This window comes from Ovis aries, chromosome 1 (assembly GCF_016772045.2).
Source record: "Ovis aries strain OAR_USU_Benz2616 breed Rambouillet chromosome 1, ARS-UI_Ramb_v3.0, whole genome shotgun sequence".
Lineage (NCBI taxonomy): Eukaryota > Metazoa > Chordata > Mammalia > Artiodactyla > Bovidae > Ovis > Ovis aries.
In genome coordinates, this window is record NC_056054.1 from 67,181,430 (window position 1) to 67,201,360 (window position 19,931).

General features: G+C 45.5%; 1 protein-coding gene across 10 annotated transcripts in view; it reads left to right on the forward strand.

Moving 5' to 3' along the window:
* Positions 1-1,885: 1,885 nt before the first annotated feature.
* Positions 1,886-19,931, forward strand: part of LRRC8D (leucine rich repeat containing 8 VRAC subunit D) — a 138,163-nt gene continuing 120,117 nt past the window's right edge. For 2 of the 10 annotated variants that reach the window (XM_060400765.1, XM_042240481.2), the window contains exon 1: positions 1,886-2,146. The gene's annotated coding sequence lies outside the window, so the exon portion shown is untranslated. Of the gene's footprint in view, positions 2,147-2,502; positions 2,575-2,751; positions 3,013-17,419; positions 17,616-18,441; positions 18,536-19,931 lie in introns of those variants that run through there. The other 8 variants (XM_060400750.1, XM_004002183.6, XM_060400778.1 and 5 more) reach the window with 5 other exon arrangements.

Genomic DNA, 19,931 nt, shown 5'->3' on the forward strand with positions numbered 1-19,931 from the left:
GCCGGTTTCTCTACATTTGTTTTTTGAGCACTACTTTTTTCCTTTCTCAATTTATACCATTCTTGAAATCACAGTTCTCTCAAGTCTAAAATCATACTTTAAAACTCAGGGAAGATCAAAACGTGGAACAGTGTTTTTACAAACAGCAAAACATTCCAAATTAATCATAGTAGTGAGGTGTTTTCCATCAAAATATCACACCACTAGATGTTAACAGTTTTAAAACAGCACCAACCTCCCAGATCAGCGAATCTGGTACTGTAATTAGACCACGGGACACACAGCTCCTGCCTACACACCTCCTTCTTGGCTCAGTGTGTGGACAGGAGAGGCTACTGGCACCAAGGCCAGGACACGGAGAGTGAGAGAGCAAGAGGTGAGAAGGGCTCAAAGGCTAGTGTCATCCTGCAAGCAGTCTAGGACTGTCCCTTGAGTGTGTGCTGGAGCTCTGCTTATACTCAACCTCAGGGCTGCTCTTCTTTACTTCCAGGGTCAGGGGAACAGGTGTTCACTCTCTGAGGGTCAGTTCTACTCCCTTGTCTCTGAAGTCTTCCCTGAAACCCTAAAAACGAATCTCTACTTTCTCACTGTATCTGAACTCCCACCTTCCTGAGTACCTGTAACATTTTTGCAACATGCTCATGAAGAACGTTTAGATGCTTAGGAAATGTTGATTGAACATTCACTGACATGGAGACATCTTGGTAGAAGAGATGAGATTTCCCATTTTTCATGGGGCTCAGCGGGTAAAGAATCTGCCTGCAGTGTGGGAGACACAGGTGTGATCCCTGGGTCAGGAAGATCCCCTGGAGAAGGAAATAGCAATCCACTCTAGTATTCTTGCCTGTAGAAGTCCATAGACAAGAGGAGCCTGGTGGGCTACAGTCCACTGTGGTGCACAGAGTCAAACACGACTGAGCACATAGACTCATTATTCATGGAAACAGGTAGCTTCAGATAAAAGGAGATACTGTAATACTGGGCTGGAACCATCTGCCATGTTAAAAACCAACACTTCCAAACATCCCTCGTGACCTTATTTCTTGATTCCTGCTTCTCCCCACCCATGAAAAAGACTTCAAATATACTTTGATCTTGCAACAAAAACAAGAGGGAAAACTATCAGGTTGGGAAACACGGTTTAGTGGAGGACAAACTTTCATCTGCCTGCTTCAGACGCAAGACATCTTTGGCAAAAAAGAATGGGGTCGGGGGAATCGGGGAGAGCAGACTCAGATAAAAACAATAAGTGACTCTCTCTTGCATCTTTAATAGCAGAGACAGAACAAATTAGGCAGGGAAGCTATTCGCGCCAAGATAAAGTTGTGTGTGCCCTATATCCCAGGTAAGTACAGTTGGAAGCCGCTGAAATGACTTTTCGGCAAATTTCCCCCTACCATTTCATGGCATACCCCAGCCCCACACCCGTCTTACTATCAGAGTTCCAGTTGACAGGATAGCCCCAGGAAGGGTGAAGGTTCCTGAGATAGACTCTCGCCAGCCTGGCGACACTGGCCGCCGGGCACCGTGCCCGGCCCAGGTGGGCATTTCACTGATGAGCAGCTGTAGGGACGGCGAGCTCCGGCAGCCGCCCCGACCCCGCCGGGTGCACCTGCGCGCGGTGCCGCCGCCTCCCGCCGCCAGTGCCCGACCCCGGGCCACCGAACTCGCCACCCCGCCCCTCCAGTCAGCCCGCACGGCGGCGGAAGCGCCCCGACCCCCGGCAGGCACCGGAGAGCCGCGGGGGAAGAGAGCTCGCCATCACATGGAGGCCCGGGCCCGCCCCCATTGGCTGCGGCCGAGCCAGTGGCGGCGCTCGCCGGCTGCGGTTGGTCCCGAAGCTGCAGCGCCTGCACGGGCCCGGAGTCCATGTTACGCTTTGTCTAATTCCCCCCGTTACAGAGTCATGTGCTGCTGCTCCCGTCGCCGCCGCTGCCGCCGCCCGTGGTGCCCCGGCTCCTCCGCCGCGCTTCGAGGTGGCAGCCGCGGGCGGGGCCGCGGGAGCAGGGTGCAGGGCGCCGCGCGCCTCCGCCGCCCCGGCGCGTCCGGGAGCAGCAGTAGCCGCACGCCGCAGGTGATGCCGCCACCTCCCGCCTCCGCCTAAGCCGGGGCTAGGCGGCCAAAGCTGCCCGGGCTGCCCCCCAAGGTTGGTGCGCGCCTCTCCCGGGCAGGGGCCGGGGATTGTGCCAGTGGAGCCGCGCCGCAGCCGACACGCGCCACCCCGGCGCCGGCGACCTGCCCCGCGGCGCCGCGGCCCGAGCGGAGGCTGTGGCTGGGACCTCGCGGGCTGGGGGACGCGGGCGGCAAGCGGGCCTGGCCGAGCGCTAGCCTCGGTCCCCGAAGATCGTTCCGCTTTCGGCAATTTGAGCGGCGGGCGCCGGGGCCGCGGGGTGGGCCCCGTGAGAGGACCGTGCCGGCCTGCGACCGCCTCTCTCCGGCTCCCCGCCACGCGCGCTCCCTCCTCTCGCCTCCCTCCGCCCCATCGGAAGGGCGGGGAGACCCGGTTACGGCTCCGCTGATTCTTCCCGGAGGTGGGTGTTTGGTGTCTGGCCTCGCTGGCCCGCTGCCCAGAAGGTGAGCCCTTCAACTTCTCCAGAAACGCCTCCCCTCCCGCCTCCTTCCCGCGCGGGGTGGGCTGGGCTGGGAAGTGAGGGCGCGCCCCGCCCCCAGCGCGAGGGGGAGGGAGCCGGGGGCCCGCAGGTGCACCCAGCCCGCCGCGGGCCATCTCCGGGTTGGGTACCGGTATAATCCGCTTCTAGCTTGTTTGGAAGCGTGGGCACTTGGGAGCCGGACTTCTGCGCGAATCCCTTCCAGGGGCTTGGAAAGGAGGAGGATTGGGGGTGGCTGCTCAGAGAATCACACCTCCGCTGACTGGAGGGTTCATAGGGGCCTTCCTGTTTCTCTCCCCCTTTATTTGGGGGTATCCCTCACGGATAAAGAGATGAGTTTTTTTAGTTTCTTAAAAAGCCAGCTGCAGTAAAGAAGAGCTGCCCCAGGTCGAGGGGAGGAGAGGTAGGTCCCTGCTGGAGAGGTGGGGTGTGCGGCCCCACTTGGATACGCAGTTGGGGTGTCTGTGTCAGAAGGTGGGGAGGTGGGGTTTCAGGAAAGAAAAAGTGCAAAGGTGAGAGGGGTGGAGTACTCAGGAGGTGGGCAGAAGGAGGGCGAATAGATACTGGGGAGTCCTAGCCGACCATGGGGCCCAACTTGAGCCCCTTGGACTTCTGTTTCGCAGATTTCCTCCTTTCCTTCTCCTTGACTTACGAAAAAAAAAATTTCTTGTTGGGCAAAGAAAGCTTTGAGGACATATTTTGAAAGAGATTCAGGAGTAAAGAGGGAGCTGACTTCTGGAAACTTTCTTTAGCAGCTTTGCTAATAAAATTCCAGTCCGGCTGCGTTTGTTGAGCACCTATTACGTGTTCTGCGCTGGAGGTCGGAAGAGTCTGGGCAGCCAGGGAATTCCCGGCTGCAGTTCTGGGGAGGGCTGTTTACCGCATAAACAACCAAAGGGCGCTTCCAAGTGCCAAGAATGACTGTGATTCAGACCTTCCCCTCCTGGGCTCTGGGGCCTCTTCATGGTACAGACCTGTGGGAAGAACTCTCACCATACCCAATAAATGGGGTCTTCAGGCAGCATTTATTTTTACATCTCGTTAAGACTGACCAGACACCTCCCATCAGCTAGTGCAGGGTGAGAATCCTCTTTTCCTGTCTTCTACACCCACTGACTAAAACCCTGTTAAAATACAAGAACAAGATAGGAAGGATCCAGAGATAAAATCAGGTAGAATAAGGTGCCGACAAAGTCTTTGGTCTCTGTCTGTAGGTTAGTAACGGAGCTGCTCATGAAATGATTAGGTAACCCATGGAGCTGGGAAAAAAGCAATCCAAAGTCTTGAATTGGCATGGTTTATTTATATATTTGAACATTTTATCTTAGATTTGTCTCATTTCTATTGAGGGCATCTGAGTGTGTACTTTGTTGATTAAAACCTGACACATTAGAAAGTTGGAGAGGAAGCTGTCCTTACATGACCCAGTCCCCCATTCTCTTAATGATCCTGTGGAGTGGTGTATGATGCAACCGTTAGAGTATTGAGCCATATTCCTATCTTTCTCTTTCGGCCAAGGTTTACAGAATTTTAAAAACTTGGTCAAAACTTGACCTTCCCCCCTAGTTTTTACCTTGTTCAGAACTTTTTTTGATTTTTAAAAAGTTTGCTGTGTCTTTTATGTCCCAATAGTAAAATTATTTTGATAGCTGTATTTTGGAAGTCAGACTTGATTCAGTCTCAGTACTGTAGGTATTAAATTGGCACTAACTGTGAAAGCATGAAAGTTTTGTCAAACCGGTGTGCTCCTGATCACATGTGTTCTTGAAATGGCAGTTGGTAAGGGATTTCACCTGTTTTTCATGTATCATTGGGGCTGATACTGACATTCTGAAAAGTCCAGCCAGTATTTATTGAGTACCAGCAGGAAGCAGAGAACTTGAGTGGGTGTTGGGGTGCCTTAGTCAAGAAGGAGAGGATTCTTGTACTAATAGAAAGCAAGTAAGACAGTCCATGTGAGACCACCACCAGAAGCAAGGGATTGCATTTGTCTAGGAGGCCAAGGAATACGGGGATGGAAAGGGTGTTTGGAGCCAGCTGGGAGTGTTTGTGTATTGTGGAAGAGGGAGAGCACATGTGTTAGGGGAAGCTTTGAGGTGTGTCATGGGTCAAAAATAGGTTTGCCTGGCTGGGACAGAGACCATGTCTGATGAAGGGAGGTAGAGAGGATGTAGTTAGTGGAAGACTTGAACCACAAGTCAGTGGTGTTAATTATTTGCTTCAAGAAGCGTGGTTCTCAACAGGGGGTTACTTTGCCTCCCAGCAGCCATTTGGGATATCTGGACACAGTTGTATTTTTGCTTGTCCTAGCTAGGAGGCAGGCATTGCTGACAGCTAGTGAGCAGAGACCCTGAATCTTGCTAAACATCCTGCAGTGTGCAGGATGTTCCCCACTACAAAGAACAATCCCGTCCAAAACGTCAGTAGTGCCAAAGTTGAGAAACTCTGCCTAGATAGGGAAGGTAGAAGCCACTGTGAGGTTACATCTCAGAACAGGCCTCGGAGGAAAGTGGTTTTGAAAGGTGAGGAAGGACCGTGAGTTGGGAAGCCAGTCGAGGGGACTTCTGCTACACTCAGGCCTGAAGGGATTAGAATCTGGGCAAATTCTAATCAGAGAAAAAGGCATTTTTGAGAGATCCTGGCAGATGGGGAAGTCACAGAATTAGACTAGGCATTTTAGAGAAGTCTTGGTCCAACTTCTTTAGTAAATTCTTACACTTGTGAGACAGCATCTGTTTAAACACCCCCAGATACAGGGACCTCTCTACTTACAATGACATGCCATCATACCTTTGGACTGTGTGTATGCTCATTAGCTGATGACTGCCTCCCTGAAACTTTGTTCTGTTGATTCCATTCCTCCTCTGGAATGACCTACCTCCTCAGACAGTCCTGCGAAGGCGTAAAGACAGAATAATGTTTCCTTCTTGCCACTCCAGCTGGTTAACTTTTCTCAAAGCAAAATAGTCCTAATTCTTTTCACAGTTCTACATGGGACATGGTTTCTGCCTCCTGAGTTTGTCAGCATCTTTTATGGAGAGTTATGGTGACTGAAATTAAATATGGTAATGGAGACCTGACCTGGTCCACAAAGAGTATAGTAGGACAGCTGTTTCCTGAGATCAAGGCACAAACATCTACTTTTTGCAGCTTAAGCTTACAAAACGGCCCAGCACAGACTTGTGTTTAGGGTCTGGACAGTCAGAACTCCAGGTATTTGTCATATTAGCTGTTGCATCCTGTGTTCATTGTGCAAGTGTGTGTGTGTGTGTGTGTGTGTGTGTGTGTGTGTGTGTGTGTGTGTGAGAGAGAGAGAGAGAGAAAGAGAGAGAAGCTGAGTGGGTGTTTATTGTTTTGTTTTTGTTCCTGTTCAGTACTGTCCTATTTATTTTGGTCCAGTCTTCAAGTCTTTTGAGATTTTAAAATTTTAATTCTGCTTTCTAATCATATGAGAGAGGAGTGGAGGATGACTCTGCCAAAAGCTTTGTAGTCACTTAATATTAATACTTCATGAAACCCAGTACTTTGTTTGGCGCTGCTTGTCCTATTTGAAAGCTGGGAGTTCTGGGTGGTGGAGGGGAATTCCAGGGATTGATGAACCCCGAGCTTAGGGCGTCTGGAGAAATTTGTGTTTGTGACCAAGCTACAGTGAGTTCAGTTGTTGCTAATGTTTGCACCTGAAGTGCCCTTTTGATATTATTTGAGTCTGTTGCAAGCTTCTGAAATCCGTACTTCATCCTCTGGGGTCTTTGTAATTCTATTTAGACATCTGGAAGAGAATTGCTAATGTTCTTTGCAAATCTGAAGCTTGCCAAATCAGAGTTGCTTTTGAAATTTGTGAAGAGGTAAATAGGGTAATAACTGGTATTGGCAAAAACCATGTATGAGGTTTGTTCCCACTCAAGCTAAGTTTTTTTTTTTCCTTCTTCTTTTTTTTTTTTTTTTGGTGCTAGAACGCCTGAAATAACTTAATTAGTGACAGATTTAGTTTTGGGGAAGGAGAGAGAGGTGGGGTCTTAGAGACAGGCCTTTCTCCTAGAACTGAGCTTTAGTATGTCAGTGGTGTAGCGTCACACTTGGCAGATTTCACATATCTTCAACGAGAAGACATTAGGAAATCACCATTCTTGGATGTCTTTTGAAGCAGATAGGACAGAAATCCTAGGTAACCTAATGCCAGGTTATCCAAATGTTCTAGATCTGCCCAGCACACTAGATTTAAGTAAATTACTTGGTTCAGGTGGTCACCATCCAGTAGTGTTGAGAGTGCTAGAACAAAATTCCAGATCTCGTAGCCAACACATGTAACCTCTTTCGTTAGGAATGTCCATTGTGCCCAGTCCATTGCAGGTGTCGTGCCTATCCAGATGGTACAGTCTGCTTGCTCTCACTTCTGTGCGTGGCCCACGTGGGAAACCTGTCTGTATTCTCTGGAGATGAAACTGTTCCTATAAGAACTAGTGTTTTGTGAATTTAAGAGATTTCTTGAGTGGGGACATATTTGAAAATCCTTAGAAATTGTCCTTTTACACTTTCAAAGGCTGTATCAAAGTTGAAGTCACCTTGGAATTAAGTGTGCAGTATATCATTTTTGAGTAGAAGGAGAGAATTTTTAATAGATGGGAATGATCAGCGCTTGAATTTGGTACAAGAGGAAATTGAGGCCTAAGGAGGTGGTGTGGTTAGTGGCAGCCTACACACGTAGTCTTGGAGCAGGCATTAGAATCTACCTGTATGAAAGACCACAGATACAGGCTAAGGATAAAGATTACTCTACTTGGAGGTGAGTAAACAGTGGGGTCTCTTAGGACTTATTTACATAATTGATCCAAAAGAAGGAATACACAGCGGAATTTCTAGGTTTATAGATGACAGTGCGCTCTTCTGAATTATGAAATAGCTAACCAACGGGGATTTATTCCAGGGAAACTGCACCAGGATATGTTAGTCATCAGAAGATTTGCAGGTGTGTTTCTTTGTGGGCAAATATGAGGTCAGATATTAAGGGGGGAATTACAGAGTTGTCATAAGATGGTTTTTGGTGGGAAGATCCAGGAAAGGGCTTCAAAAATATTTTTACAGTGTTTTCCCAACTTGTTGCAGATTAAAAAGAACAGGAAATGCTAAGCTTCATCAAAAAGATTTGGCAACAAAACAGAAAGCATAGTCATAATTGAGGTTCTACTGCGCTTTGTTCAAAGCATGGGCCTCTGACTTTAGGTGAGACAGCAGAGCTGGAATGACCAATGTAATGTACCTAGAAAGAGTAGACAGTCCTGCCAGAACGTAAGCTCCAAGAGGACAGAGCCTTGCCCATCTGCTTTTCTGATAAAAATATAGTTTCTAGTGTCTGGAAAGAAGACAGAAGACAGCCAGGAGGAGATGATTCTGATGCCCATGAAACCGCTAGGAGAGAGACAGAGGAAACTTGGATTGTTCCCCCTCGTCCCATGTACTACTGTTTCAGTCGCCGGCTTCCTTGTCTGCCTGCTCCAGTGCTGTCAGTGTGTTGAAGGCAGAGATTTATCTGTCTTGTGCACCACTGATTTCCTGGTGCCTCCCCCCCCACCGCCCAACACACAGCAGGCCCTGCGTTGATATTTGACGCCTGAAGGAGTACATGAAGAGGTGCATTCCTTAAAGCCTTACAAGACATGAATTTAGGAAATAATGTAAAAAGTTTTGCTTAGCCCTGGCTGGCATCAGAATCAGTCTGGGAAATGTTTTAAAGTTAAATGAGCCCAGATCTTTCCCCACATCTTTTGGGTCAGAGTCTCTGGGAGTGAAGTTTCATTTGCATAACCTGGCATTAAGTTACCTAGGATTTCTGTCCTATCTGCTCCAAAAGACATCCAAGAATGGTGATTTCCTAATGTCTTTTTGTTGCAGATATGTGAAATCTGCTAAGTGTGACACTATACCAATGACATACTCCAAATCACTCCAAAGTGATTCTGGTGTGTAGCCAAGACTGAGAGCCACCGTCTTGCATAGTTGTACAGAAAGGGTGGGTATTGACACCTTAGAGAAGCTTTGAGACATTAGTGGCTGACAAGCACACACTTGGTATTTAAGACAAACAAGGAGCTTTAAGGATACATTTGTGTCCTTGGAAGATGATGACCAAGACAGCAGATGGTCCACTGTGTGGCCCTTGGTGCTGCATGAGACACTGTATCCTGGACTGGATGGCATGAGGGGACCATCCTGTGGTCCATCCTGAATGCATAGTGACAGTTACACCAGCCTGTGGAAAAATAAGAATAAAGACAGTGCAGCAGGCTTTTCAGTTTTAATTTTAGTGCTAAGTTTATTTGGTTGAAAGGATTTTTAAAAAAATCTTGGTTGGGATATCTTGCTTACTTTGATATGTTATGAAAGACTGGTGATGGTTTGTCTTTGGTATTATTTCTTCTAAAATCTGGCAATTTTAGGACAGTCTTCTTTTGAAATTTTACTAGTCTGTGATAGCAAAAGTCTGGGAATTACTGCCTTTCTGAGATGTTTGAGATGTCCATCTCCTCCTCTTGACACCTGCTGTTGGGAAGAGAGCACACGTACTGATGTTCAGTTCTATCGTAAACATTTCTTTTCTTAAGGAGCTTTTTTACTTTCCTTCTGTGCTTGCTGGTAAGAGTTAGGAACTTTGCCAGAGAAGACTACAGTTCCACAGCAACTCATAAATCCCATTGCTAAATCTCAGCATCAACAGATCACCAAGACTGCAGTGAAGTCTACAAATCTGGGAGGAGGAAGAAGTGTAAGACAGCCCTTCCCTCAAGGGTGTCAGCCTCCAGGAAGCTGCCTCTGCCGAGCTCACTCAACGAAGACCAGACAGATTCATGCCCTTCACATTGGGTGTGAAGTACCATCAGTCACATTCTCTTTACAGGTTGTTCCCAATCCAGTTCTAAGAAATGTTTGGATATTCAAATTCTTTCAAAAATGACCCCCGTGATTCTTGCAATAATACCCTACTTCATAAGCTTTTAAGATCATTTTATTATCAACTATAACTAGTTTTTTAAACTTAGGTCAAGAAGTAATTGGACAGTTTATGGAATACTCATAGGTAATAACAACCATCATTTATTAGGCATTTACTGATAATTCCAAACCCGTGCCCTGGAATTTACATGCATTCTCATTTAATTTGCAAAACAGTCCTGAGTGGAAGATGGACTTGTTTCCACTTGAGAGATGAGGTAACTGAGGCCTGAGAGGTTATGTGATTTTCCAAAAAAAAAAAATCACAAGGAAGTGGAATTTGAAACTAGTCTTTATTTCCAAGCTCATTCTCTTACGCACAGCGTTCCTCTCATTTCTCTTAGGTTCGTTTTTCTTCATTTTATAATACTATTAATGTTTCTGTTAAAAAAGAGAATCTGATTTTGAGTCGTAAAGAGACCTTACAGCTCGTCTGGTTCTTGCTCCTTGTTTATGGACCATATCTGAAGCGTGGGCACACAGCTGAGAAGAGGGGAGCTGTGGGCTACCCTGCTCTGCAGGCCAGAGCTCTCATCAACACAGTGGTTTTAGAAATACCAGCCTGTCAGTAAAATCACTTGAATGAAAGTTGATCCTGGAATGGAGAGGGTAATTTAAAATCACTTGTTTTGGTCCTTTCTCTAGCCCTGTTCTCTTTTATCATCAATATTGGTAATAGAATGCACTTGTAATAGCACACACTAAGTGCCCTCCTCCTAATTAGATCTGACTCTACACTACTGTACATTAACATAAAAGGATGTAGCTACTGTTTGGAAGGTGTTTTGTGCAAATGTTTGCTGAATAAATGCTATCACAAGTATATGCAATTAAAGACAATCATACCCATATCCTCTGAGTTAATAATGAATCAATAAATATCCATATATTTATGTGAGATATATATATAGTCTGTTTCATTTATAGATCAATTATGTTCAAGTACAGTCATTTCAGTGGAGTGAATTCACTCAGTTTCTACTTTAATGGTTTTATTTTTCATATTAATGTTTAGCCAATAATAAAGTGCAAATTGTAAAATGGTCTGCAGTGTTACACAGCTTATGCAACGAATCCTCTTCCTACATGCACACACCACACATACAGCTTTCTCTTTAACTTAGTGCTTTTCAAATATTTCTTTACTTTGGGACATTTTCCTTTTGACTTAGTTGTGAGTTCTTTTCCTTATGAATTGTATCTGGAAAATTCTGTACCAAGGAGAAACTTTCTGATTACCCCTGTAAGTTCTGCACTAACCAGAGAGAGAGTTGGAGTTGGATATTAGCTATGGTCTTAGGCATATACCAAACACTGCCTGAAGTGGGCCTCATGTGAGGTGACTTATAGCACCCGGTACTCACCTCAGGGAAGAGTGATGGGGGTGGGGGAGTGGGGGGCAGGCCTGGACTGAACCAGAAAATGCATGTCCTGTAAAGGGGGTCCTGTTCAGCCAGTCTATTCAGCAGCCAACTGTTGCCATATGGGAATGTGGGCCAGTCTTGACAGATCTTCACTATAAGCCAGAAATCTGGATTACTTAAAAATCTCCTGATTTTGAAAGATTGGCTAAGCTCAACATTTGAAAAAGAACTTCCTACAGACCCAATAAAATAGCTTTGTGGGTTGGATAGAGCCTGTGATTTTAGGCCCTTAGATAGCTCTTTAGTGACCGGGTACATGGAAGTAGAGAATTCAACAAAAAGCATAATACACTTTTAAAAAGTTGAAACAAATGAAAACTTGATGTCATTGTTTTGTATAACACGCCCCTGCCCCCGCCACATACACACAGAAAGCAGAACAAAGCAAACCAAAATCCCCATACTTGTCAATGTAATAATTTCTACTCTTTAAATTTGATTTATTATGTCCAGAGTAGATGTGTTTGACGGGGTTTTCCTTCCTAAGGAGTAATGATTGAGGGAGAAATATGTAGAGTACGGGAGCGAAGCAGGTAGAAGATACGACTGTGGGAGGCAAGCAGCCCCAGAAATACAGAGCACAGGGTAAGAGCCGCTGGAGGTGAAGAAAGATCACCTATCCCAGAAGAGAAGAGGAAGATTTCTTTATATCTTAAAATTGATTTGGGGGTTAATAAGAGAGAAACGATAAAGAGGAGTCCTTACCTGAGAAGGGAAAATTGTGGTCTGATACACATTTAGAAGTAGTGCGAAACCTCTGTGGGTAGGCGGGGGCTATTGTCTTGCCATTCCTAGTGTGCACGTCAACTTGTGGTTTCTGCAGAAGGAGAATTGGAGTGTAAATGAAAGGAGAATATAGAGTGAGGAAAGGAAGGGGGATATAGAACAGCTGCCATCATCAAGTAAACCAGGAAAATTGAAAATGTTTCCATTGACAAGCCAAGACTCTTCGCTGCCCCTCTCCAGAGAGATGGCCTCCAGCTCCCGGATGGCTCTGGACACCAGCTTGCTTTGCTCGTGGGGAGTTGGTGTGCTTGGCACCGCTTGACACTGCCCCCACAACCCTTCCTTGTGAAGTTAGTGGCAGCGGGGGCCACTTCTGCTCCACAAGTCACGCTGCTTGGAGACCAGTGAGGGCTGAGTTTTAGCCTCTCTTCCCCTGGGCAGGACACAACCCCAGACCAGTGTTGTGACCCTTCCTTCTAGTGCTGCTGTCTTTAGTTTTATCTGCTCTTTTGGGGAAAAATCCTTCCATTGTTTAATCTGTTGTACATAACGCCCTCTCTGAAAGAGAAGAGGTGATTTTTAGCAGAGCTCTGTGTCTAGCTGAGTCTAGACTTAGCCTGAGAGGGGATTTTTAAAATCATTTTTTCTCTCAATCATCCCAGGGATAGCCCATTGTTCCAGGAATTCCAGTATTTTATGGGGAAGATAATCTTTTGGTTCATCAGGTTTTATCCCAGTCCTTAGGATTGTCATCCCAAAGTGACCTGGACCATGTCTTTCTCAACTGGTATAACTTTAAATTTTTAACACTTTGGTTGCTTTCAGATATAAAGTGAACTTTAAAATTTTCCCGTGTTAGTTAGCTTAGTGCTATAAGTGTCTTTTTTTTCCTCAGTGTGGAAGCCCGTTTGTAGTGTTGAGAAAATGGGTGCAGATTTACTTGCACTGTTGTTGGGAAGAAGGAAAATTCTTCAGATTCCACTGTTTGTTCTTCCAGGGACTCTAGTCCACAGATGGAAATCCTGGAGGATCCTGTCAGGAAGTGAAACTTGTGTATAAATCTTTGTGCTGTTTTGGGGCATTATGGATTAACAACTTGTCTAAGAAATCTTCTTTAACCTTCTGAAACACACTTAAGAATACAATCATGGAGACTAATCTATTCTGGAAATAATAATAGGAAGCACTTGCCTTGTACTTACACGTGCCTGGCACTGTTGGAGCACTTTATGTGTTTTTAGCTCATGTACTGCTCACAGCAGCCCATTTTGTAGCAGAGGACAGCAAGGCCCAGTTCCCCATCTGGCTGCGCTTCCCCATCTCTGGGAGCAGCCAAGGGACTCAAGACCTCAGAGCAGAGCTGTGATTGGCACCCAGGCATTCATGGTCTGAGGACTGCATTACAGCCTCTTGTACTCTTCTCGTGGGCTTCCCTGGTAGCTCAGCTGGTAAAGAATCTGCCTGCAATACAGGAGACCCCAGTTTGATCCCTGGGTCGGGAAGATCTGCTGGAGAAGGGATAGGCTACCCACTCCAGTATTCTTGGGCTTTTCTGGTGGCTCAGATGGTAAAGAATCCACCTGCAATGTGGGAGACCTGGGTTCAATCCCTGGGTTGGGAAGATCCCCTGGAGAAGGGAAAGGCTACCCACTCTAGTACTCTTCTCTCATCAAGGATCACAAATAGGCCTTAGAATCTTCTTTTGCTTTCCCCCTCACTTCACCTTTATCAAGATCAGGGTTTGATGAAAACAAAAGGCAAAAAAATTATACTCCTTCCCTAACACTTCATTGCCACACCAAGTGAGCAAACAGCATTGTCAGGAGACATTTTCCATCTCGGCACAAAAACTAAAGGGTCTTCCTGGAGCACTGTCCTGAGACACTGGATCGATCCCTCTAAGGGCTGCAGGTGGGGCCTCCTTGCTGTGACAGTCCTCACTCTTTGCACCAGAATTGTTTTTAAGAGGACAAAAACTACCTTACCTTTACAACTTAGGGATTTGGTGAGCTTCTGAGAATGTTTTAAAAATTGTTTTTCACACTTCATAAAGGACAGTGGGAAGGGCCAAGGGTTTGGAGCTTAGAGGACTTGAGTATTGGTCCTGTCACGCTTCTCTACTGACTGGACTTCTCGGGACTTGGGTTTCATCCCCAGTAACTGGTGGATGAGGTTGATAACAGCAACAGGATTGATTGTGTGGGATAAGCTGCATACTACATGTGATGATATTTTACCGACAGCAGTGGCTGTGTGTGTTGGGCATTTGGGAACCAGTGTGTTCTTTGTGTCTTGGAGTCTCTCTCATGGGTGGGTGGTGATGAGCGGGATGCCTGGGAGTTATTGGGAAGGTTGGTGTTGATCTGAGCTTCTCTCCTTTCCTGTTCCCTCCTTACCTGTGTCCAGAGTGACGATAATGTGGGTGTCGACTCAGTTTCTGGCCCAAACTCCTTTGCCTTGGTTTTCCCCCCTCCTACTTTGGGCTCGCCTCCAGTTTGCCTACAAAGTGCTGTTTGTTGTGAGGGTGAAGCAGGCATTTCTCTGGGCAGCGACACTGCGGCTGCAGACCGTTACTGTAGTTCAAAGCAGAAAGCCAAGCTGGAGTAGGAGGGACAGACAGGGCTTGTTCGTTAGAATTTTGTACATTGATTTTTGAAGGAAAGAAAGGAGATTAAGAGATGACTTCTCAATAGAAATATTATGAAATGCCCTTCATAACAGAACAAAATTGGGCAGGGAGAAAGGGCTTTAAGGAATTTTAAGAAATCACTCTTATCACTTTGAAAACAAATTCTTTTTATTTATTTATTTTTGAGTGGAAGCACATGCTTTTGGAGCTCTTACTTCTGTGATGTGTCTGTGATGTGTTCTAGTAGGGAGGGAAACAAAAGTTGATAGAGAATACTAACAGCTATCATCTTGGTACATTTTATGTGGTCTGCATTGGGCTGAACACATTTCCTGTTTTATGCTCAAATCAGTCATGAAGGTAGGGCTCCTTCTTTGTAGGTCCCATTTCAAAGATCATAAGGTTGAGGCTCGTAGTGTCTAAATAACCTACCAAGGGTTACCGTGCTTGTGAGTAACTGAGAAAGTAAACTTTGAAGCTGTCTGACTCTCAGCCATGGCATGAAACGCGAGTGAGATCCGGGGCCCTGCTCTCTGGGGGAGACCAGCCCACAGGCAGTTCAGTGTCAGCGCAGCACACAGTAGATGCTGTCAGTTCTGCACGAGCTCATTTTGGGGACATTTGCTCAGAGGAAGGGGAGACTGATTTTGGCTGGAAAGATCAGAAAAGGTTTCACAGGGAGAAAAATAGCTTGAGCAGCCCAGACTTGAACGATGAGGAAGATGGTGACTGGTAGGGAAAGGGTGGGCGAGCTGAGGGAGCATTAGGGCAGTGAGTGCCGAAGACATAAAAGAAGCATGTGGCGTGCTTGGGGAACGGGGCAGCGACAGAGTGAGGGGTGTGGGGGCCAAGGAGGCAGAAAAGTAGTTCGGGACACGTCACAGAGGGCCTCGAGTGTCCTGCTGAGGAATTTGGACTTCATTCCGTTGCCTTTGAAGGTTATTCCATTAAAGGTTCTTGAGAAAGGAAATCATTTAGTCTCTATCGTGACTGGTTCTGGTGGTCGAGTCTAGAAGGGAGTAGAATGTCTGCAGCAAAAGTTCCCCAACCAGACTGCAATATAGGGTCGCTTGTGAGTTTCTTAAATGTACAGATAATGGGAATACCCCATGCTACTGCCAATGCCCCCTGCCCTAGACATAGTATTTAAAAGCCTGCAGCTGATTCTGAATGCAGTCAGATAAGGCACCTCTACCTTTAGCTCCAGAGAAGGCAATGGCACCGCACTCCAGTACTCTTGCCTGGAAAATCCCATGGACGGAGGAGCCTGGTAGGCTGCAGTCTATGGGGTCGCTAAGAGTCCAACACGACTGAGCTACTTCACTTTCACTTTTCACTTTCATGCATTGGAGAAGGAAATGGCAACCCACTCCAGTGTTGTCGCCTGGAGGATCCCAGAGACAGTGGGCCCCCGTCTATGGGCTCGCACAGGGTCGGACATGACTGAAGCGACTTAGCAGCAGCAGCAGCAGCCTTTAGCTCGGAGAAGGCAGTGGCAACCTACTCCAGTACTCATGCCTGGAAAATCCCATGGACGGAGGAGCCTGGTAGGCTGCAGTTCATGGGGTCTCTAGGAGTCGGACAGGACTGAGCAACTTCCCTTTCACTTTTCACTTTGATTCATTGGAGAAGGAAATGGCAACCCACTCCAGTGTTCTTGCCTGGAGAATCCCAGGGACGGGGGAGCCTCGTGGGCTGCCGCCTGTGGGGTTGCACAGAGTCGGACACAATGGAAGTGACTTAGCAGCAGCAGCAGCAGCAGCCTTTAGCTATTCTGGGGCCAGTTGTGAGTCTGTCATCATATTATCATGTGTCATCAATCTGCTTTTTAAACCTTAGGACGGGGCCAGCAATCAAACCTTGGAGAAGATCTATTTCGGTTTTATCATTTGCTTGTTATTCTATTAAATAATCTCAGAATATCAGCATTTTCACATGAATTTCCCACCCATGTCGAGAATGCACTATGGCTTTAATCTTTATGCCTTTGTGTTAAGGCATACCCTACCCTTACCCTACCCCACCCTTCCCCACCTCTTCTTTAATTTCGAAGGAAATGGATTGTGTAGCATTTCCTTGGTGACTGTCCCTTCATCAACAGTTTCTCATGAGCTGTGGAGTCCACTGTGTGGGGCATGGTTTCTACAGAGCTAATGGTTCAGTTCTTCAGTCTCTTAGGAGTTAAATGAAATGATGCTCACTTGTACATTTCCTGGGACTTAGCGTGAATTAGGCCTTGCCGCCCGCCCCCCCAAATGTCTTGGACCTCTCCTACTTCCGTTTCTTGATTTCTAAATCTACCAGGAAGGCAAACAGTTCTACCAAGGGAAAAGCAATTTCTCAACGTTAAAAAAATTAGAAATGATAATTTATGCTTAAAAAAATAATGTTAGTCCAAGTTTTTTGCTCTCTTCCCTCTTCCTTCTCCACTGTTCTTTATTCTGCCGTGTGTTTGCAAACCATTCTCATGACCTTCTGCCGGAGCGGCATATTTGTAGCAGGGCCAGATTATACATACACTACTGACTTTTTCATCTGACCTCTAAATTCAGCCTCTGAGCCCCTTCATTTCTTTGAGTTTTGCTAACAAAGTCTTCTTGTTGAAAGGAATATCATTTCCCATGGAACCTTACTGATGGTCCGTGCAATAATAGGATCATGCTTTTTGAAGTTCAGATGGAAGGCCCTAAAATCTTAAACATATCCAATTTACTGTTGCTTACTTTACTTAGTTCAGTCTTGGCATTTCAGGTCTAGAGGCGGTTACTACCCAATGGGCACTCTCAGCCCCTCCCTGAAAATTAAAGGGAGCACAAAAATAAAACCAAACTTCTTGTTTTTCTTCACCTCTCTGTTAATTTAACTGAGTCAGTTGGCTTGCCCTCATTTGCCCTTTTCACAGCTCCCAAATTAATGGTATGTGCAAATTTGATTATAACAGTGTGGACAATTCCTAGGTTACTTTTGAATACAAATTGAATGCTGTTCCTTGTGGTTCTTTTCTTCATCACACTGGTAGATATATCGGGTGTTTTTCTTTCCAGCCTGCTTAACTCCTGTGTGGATCTTGTAGCCACTGAAGTTTCAGTTGATTTGGCGATCCTGATTGTATGGGACACTGTATCAAATGCTTCATCAAGATCAAAGCAGGGGGAGTGCACTTCATTCCCTCCCCTTGCTCATTCAGTTTTGTTGGAGGCAGGCAATCCTGGAGCCTTAAAATCCAGGATTCTGGTCAAGGTAAGGAAGCAGCCCTTCTTCCCAACTTTCAGTTCAGTTCAGTTCAGTCGCTCAGTCGTGTCTGACTCATGAATCGTAGCACGCCAGGCCTCCCTGTCCATCACCAGCTCCCGGAGTTCACTCAGACTCATGTCCATTGAGTCAGTGATATCATCCAGCCATCTCATCCTCTGTTGTCCCCTTCTCCTCCTGCCCCCAATCCCTCCCAGCATCAGAGTCTTTTCCAATGAGTCAACTCTTCGCATGAGGTGGCCAAAGTACTGGAGTTTCAGCTTTAGCATCATTCCTTCCAAAGAAATCCCAGGGCTGATCTTCCCAACTTTACTGTTCTGCAAATGTATTTTCCTTTCTTTCCGGGATTCATTTATTCAGCAACATGTAGCAGGTGCTCTATCCCTGACCCTGTATAACTACTGGTTACATTCTTGCTGCAGAAAAGGAAACCTCTGCGCCTTTCACTTCTCTCCTTCTGCCTTATCATGGGAGTATACCCCATGAACTTTAATGCTGGAGAAGGCAAGTCCAAGCCAATTGTGTCTCCTTGGTAGTAAAATGTGTTGGTTAAAGGTAGATTCTCTGGCTGGCTAGGCCGCCCATGGTCTGGTATTTGCTAGGTAGTATTACTTTAGGCAAATTATTTAATAGCTCTGTGTCTGTTTCCTGGTTTGTAATATGGAGGAAATGGTAGTTCTTGCCTCAGAGTGGTGTTGTCAGGAATAATTGAGTCAGTACATGTAAAGTGGTCGGAATTTGTTTAGCTAGGTTTAGTTTAAAACTTGATGAATAATCTTTCAAAAGTTTATAATAACATTTCTGGATTTTCCAGGCACTTTGTTTCTCTTCCCTGCTGTTGGCCTTCGTCACGCCACTACAGGCAAAGAAAGGGAAATGAAGATGAAGCTGTCCAACTTTGCCACCTTGTAAGGCTCCATTTTAATAGGTAGTTGAGAACTGATATATCAGTGGACAGTGATGTGTGTGACTTCTTCCCTATCAACTCACCTAATGCAACTTCCCAATGTGTAATTGTGCAGATATTTAGGTATTTTTAAAATCCTTTTAAGAACGTTATTAGTAATAAGTACTATATTCATTTGACCTGTTAAGACAAATTATTTTAAGTTGGTGGATTCTTTAATATATTATTTTTTAAAAGAGAATTTAAAAAAAATTTTTAATAAGGAGGCAGAAATACCCACTACAAAAGATGAATAGACAAAACATGCCTTCCAAAGAAAAATATCTTACAGGACACTGTTTAGTCTACACAATGCACATCATGGTCAACAGTCAGTAAATAACTCAAGGCTGTTCCTGCTCACAGTCTGTGCCAGGAGCAGTTTGAATACTTTAACTTATGTACAAGTATTTGCATCTAAGCTAAGCCTTCATGGGCCCTTGCTAATCTTTCGTATTTATACTCACTAAATCACAATACATCAGTCATTGTGACCCACTTTACATATATATTTGCATTCTAAGTTGGAAAAAATGTATGAAGATTTTGTCCATCACAATTTGACTGACCAGTGGATCTGTTTTATTATTTTATTAAACACTTGTCAGCTGCAACCTAAGATCAGATTGAACCTAATTTATATTGACATATTGCTAAAAATCAGTTGCCCATTGCAGAATACATTTATAGTTTACACTTTCAAAAAACTTGGCAAGAGGATGCAGTCACAGGATGTAGTTGAGAGAGAACATTCCACGTTGTGTTTTAAAAGTGAGAGTCTTCTGAGGAAAGGATGTGTAGCACAGAATAATAAATCCCACAGCCAAAATGCACCTACTCATGTCTCCTCAAGAGGAAGAACAGACCCAGGGTGAATTTTAGCTCCATTACCTACTGCTTTGAGAAAATGACTTAACACGTATGAGCTCTGCTGCTTTTTACTCGGTGGTAATGAGTCCTCCCTGCAAAGGCAGTTTTGAGAATCCAGTGAGGCGGTACACCTGTGGGTCCTATGTAAACAGTACTAATTCTGCTCAAAATGTGTGTGTGTTGAAGTACACATACCAGCTCAGGCCCGTAGCCATCCTGGCCTGTGTTTCTGACTTGCAGCTGGGTCTCCCAAGTCAGGCTGCAGGTGTTCTAAGTAATGCTTTCCTTCTCAGCTTTCTTAAAACCAGGGAACTCTGTGCCCAAAAGGGAGCCTAAACTATCTTGCAGGCAGACTTTTTTTTTTTTGCCACATTTTTGCCACGGGAAATGATACTCTGGCTCCTTGAAAATGACTAATAACCCTCTGTGGGTAAATGCCAATCAAGCCAGCCAGTTGGCTCTGAAGACATCTTTCTTGTAAACCATGG